Here is a 4,250-nt window from a genome sequence, read left to right as displayed (position 1 = left end):
TAGTAATTCATTTCTAATTATTTTTTATTTTGTTGAAAAAATTTTACTTCTAGACCTAATTAACGAACTAAGGATAAATAAGAGTCTAGTAGGCTTTAAATATGGATCCTGCTACTTATGCATCCAGAATTTATTTATACCCACTAAAAAAATGTGGCAACTTACAAAATTATACTAATTTTTTAAAAGAAAAATGGTAACTTAATAAAAATTTTGTAAACTTCTAAACATTGTTGATAAATATATTTTAAAAAAAAGACAAAAGAGAACAATATATAATAGAAACAAATGATGAGAAACACTTCTAAAAAAAGGTAAAGAGAAAGAATAAAAATGGAGGAAAAAAAAACAAAAGAGCACAATAATAGAAACAAATGATGAGAAGCATTTCTAAAAAAAAAAAAAGACAAAGAGAAAGAATATATTTGGAAAAGAAAAAATCTAAAAGAGAACAAAACGAGTGTAACATTTTGGTCACACAAACTTCTTTAAACATAAATATTTTAGATTAAAAAAATTAAAGTCACAACTTTCAACAATATATTAGTAGTTATAATCATAATTTTTTTAAGGGTCTTCAAAGTATAATTCGAAAATTTTTTTTATCCTCAATCTTTTTTTGTATACAAAATCATCTCTAAGGTTTAAAATTAAGTTTTAAATTCGTCCTTTTTACTTAAATCTTAAAATTTTGGACTAAATTACCTATAACAAAAAAATTATAAAATAAAAAAAGAAAAAAAATAAGAGAAGAAGAATGTTTTTGCTTCTGCAAAGGAAAAAGGGAAGAACAAGAAGAAGCTATCACGATCCACTTCTACCTCCGTTTCCGCCGCAAAAAATTTAAAACCAAGTTAAACCTTAAGGATAATTTTAAAACCAAGTTAAACCTTAGGGACTATTTTGTATACAAAAAAAATGTTGAGGACGAAAAAATTTTCGACCTATACCTTAGGAACTAGTATCGTACTTAACTCTTTTTTTAATTAACCACAAGATGCTTGACAGATGGTGATAAAAATTTAGTGACGGTTTTCAAAACCGACGCTAAATAGTGGTGTAGTTGCTAATAATTAATAACAACCACCACAACAACAATAATGTTCATGACTCAGCAGAACAAATGAGAAGGAACGAAGAAACTTTGTCCCAATCCGAATTCTTTGAATTTGTGGGTAAATTAAACCATATATATAGAACTTTTTCACAACTTTACAAGAACTTCCATTTCCCTCAGTGTAGTTGGGGTCACAATGAATGAATATGCCAGTTTTGTTGAGGGTCCCAAATAATGCATGCTCCAAAAACTTATCTACTTTTCTTTTTGGATGGTTGCTTGACTTCATATGCTCTTATCTTGGATTTGCTAACCTGAGGTGGAAATCTATTGGCTTTTTATGCACACAACCTTTTTTTAATATAACGATCTTGTACATAGCATGAACCATTTGTTTATTCCATCCATGTAATATGTTTGCTTTATTATGAAGCACGGACACTTCGCTGAGTTGCTGTGTCCACGTGTAGGACACATTTTGGACATGACACTCAACGACACTCGTCCGACATGCGTGTCTGCTGTGTCCAAACCGTGTCTTAATAAAAAATAAAAAATTCTTCATCGGATACACTTAGATATACCTAAATACCATCACGTGTAAGTTTGACAAAAGTTTTAAAAATACCTCTAAGTTTTATTTTGTTTCAATTTTGTCCTAAAAGTTTTCAATTTGCATTAAATATACCCCGAACGGCTAATTTTTAAAAAAATTTAAGACCAATTCAACAACAATTTCATAAGAATAACCCTCAACACAAGCAAATCAAGCATGGTTTTCATGCATTATTGTTAGATTGGTCTTAATTTTTTTGAAAATTTAGCCGTTAAGGGTATATTTGATACAAATCGAAAACTTCTAAGACAAAATTGAAACAAAATAAAACTTAAGGATATTTTTAAAATTTTTACTAAACTTCAGGGACAAAAAATATACTTATATATATATAAGTTTAAATTAAATTAGAATATTAAAGATGAAATTAAAAACTATAAAATGTGATAGATAGAGACCTCCTTTTACTTGTGAAATTAAACCCTAGCTTAGGTATGTAGGGGTGAAGGAGAGAGTGGTGTTTGAAGGCAACTTGCATTGAATCAGATTCCACTCTCTGACCCCCCATCATCCCTGTTCTAATCTTGAAGAGAAGTGCATGCAGATTCTAATATTCTATATCTGAAATGTCCACACCCAACTACAGAAAACTTATAGAAATTTTGTGAGATATTGTTTGTTTTCTAGTTTCTAGTGCCATCAATACTTTGATTAATGCGAGGATGGCCATCATTTATAAATTATAATAAATAATAATGCCATTCAATTGGCGTTATCACCAATGTCAACATTTAATTTATTATGTGTCCATGTGTTTCAATAGTCACATTCCATGTGTTATGAAATTCATTGTATGCTTTCATATCCTATGTGGATGATTGTCTTCCTCCAATTTTTTAATTTAGATTAATTAATGACCATAGCTTTTCTAAATCCTAGACAATCATTCGCATCAATATTTTGACAAATCATTAAGTTTATTTAAAAAATTTAAATGAATTTAAATTAGGTTTTGCTATCCTAATATGTCCTAAAAAATAAGTTAAATATACTATAAAATGAAATCTTTTAATGCTATTTATTGTTTTTATACATTAAAAACATAAAAAATTTAAATAATCTTAAAATATATGATTAGCTATTATTATGCACCTCTTCATTTACAAATTAATTGTGTTTATATATACTAACTTCGCCTAGTGACTCTAATCAGATTTAGGCTATATAGCATTTTTGTATTTTATAAAATATAATATTAATGATGTTCTTTATAAATTAGTGGGTACTATATGTGTAATATTGTTGTCACCTAATAAATTGATGAGAAGGTTATTAATGTAATTTATCCTAATAAATTTCCTTAATCTTCTTAGAACAACTATAATTTATTAAAAAAAAATTTAATTCATTGCAATCTAATATATAATTACTGAAACTTTTAATGTTGAAAACTGATTCTAATTTATAGTCCTCTCTAAGATGGCATAAAAATTTAAACTCGAATCTACTTTTTAAGTTATTGATTTATTTATTCACTGTTAGTTTTAAAACATAAATATCAATAAAAGATTAAAGACTAAAAATTGTATAATTTAACTATTTTATTGGCATTGCAAAATATGATTTTCCACCTTAATTTTACAATATATGTCTATAAAATAACACTACTTGGGAAATTAATAAATGATACGCATAAACATAATTCTTATGTTTTTTTTTTTTACAATATCTCTCAACTCGACAGGTTAAAGATTAATCCGTCGCAATATTGAACTTTATTTAAGGGTTTGTAGCTGACCAATAGATTATTGTATGCACAAAGTGAGATTCGATCATTCGACACTTGTTTAAGCGAGCTAATAAACTAATTACAGACCAACCCAATTTGGTTGAAAAAAATTTTTATTTAAATAAAAATTCCTCCAAAAAATTTAGCCCAAAGTTAAGAAAAACCCTAGCTAGTAACAATATGTTGAAAGTCAAAAGAAAAAAGAATAGAATGCAAATGGTGGGTGTACAAAGTCAAAAGTAATTTTGCCGTTGAACTTGCCTGCCCGTACAGATAATTAGGTGTGTCGACGTGTCGTCATCATCGTTATTGTCATACCCCCTTCAACTTTCTCTAAAATCTAACATTGCTTTCGAGATTAGCTTAATCTTTCCGTTAATCATATGAAATTCATTAGTCCGAAGGTAAATTAAAAGGAGTTTTATGATCTAGTACTAGTATTATACTATCTAAAGTTACTTGTTAATTTTTTTATACAAACTACTTACGTATTTAATTTTCGCAATGAATGAGACCATGAATTTTTTTTTATTTATTTAATTATAATTATATTATTATTATGTATTAAAACATATTATGTAAGAGTAGATTCATGTGTAACTATAAAGTTTTATTCTTTTTAAAAGGAAAGTTAAACCAAACATATTATTTTGACTTCTTTTAACCAAGCCAATATGTCGTCATCTCTCCTACTAATTTGCCATGTGAGAGTGTTTGGCAACTCTTGAACAGGAATGGAGTCATGGAGCCATTTTTCTTTCATGTCGCTCTCTAAGATTAAATTATAGAAAAAATTCAAGTGTATCGAGAACACTGGTATTCTAGTTGTTTTAATTTCAATTAATATA

Source organism: Arachis ipaensis, chromosome B06, assembly GCF_000816755.2.
Source record: "Arachis ipaensis cultivar K30076 chromosome B06, Araip1.1, whole genome shotgun sequence".
In the NCBI taxonomy this organism is placed as follows: domain Eukaryota; kingdom Viridiplantae; phylum Streptophyta; class Magnoliopsida; order Fabales; family Fabaceae; genus Arachis; species Arachis ipaensis.
This window is presented reverse-complemented; position numbering follows the sequence as displayed.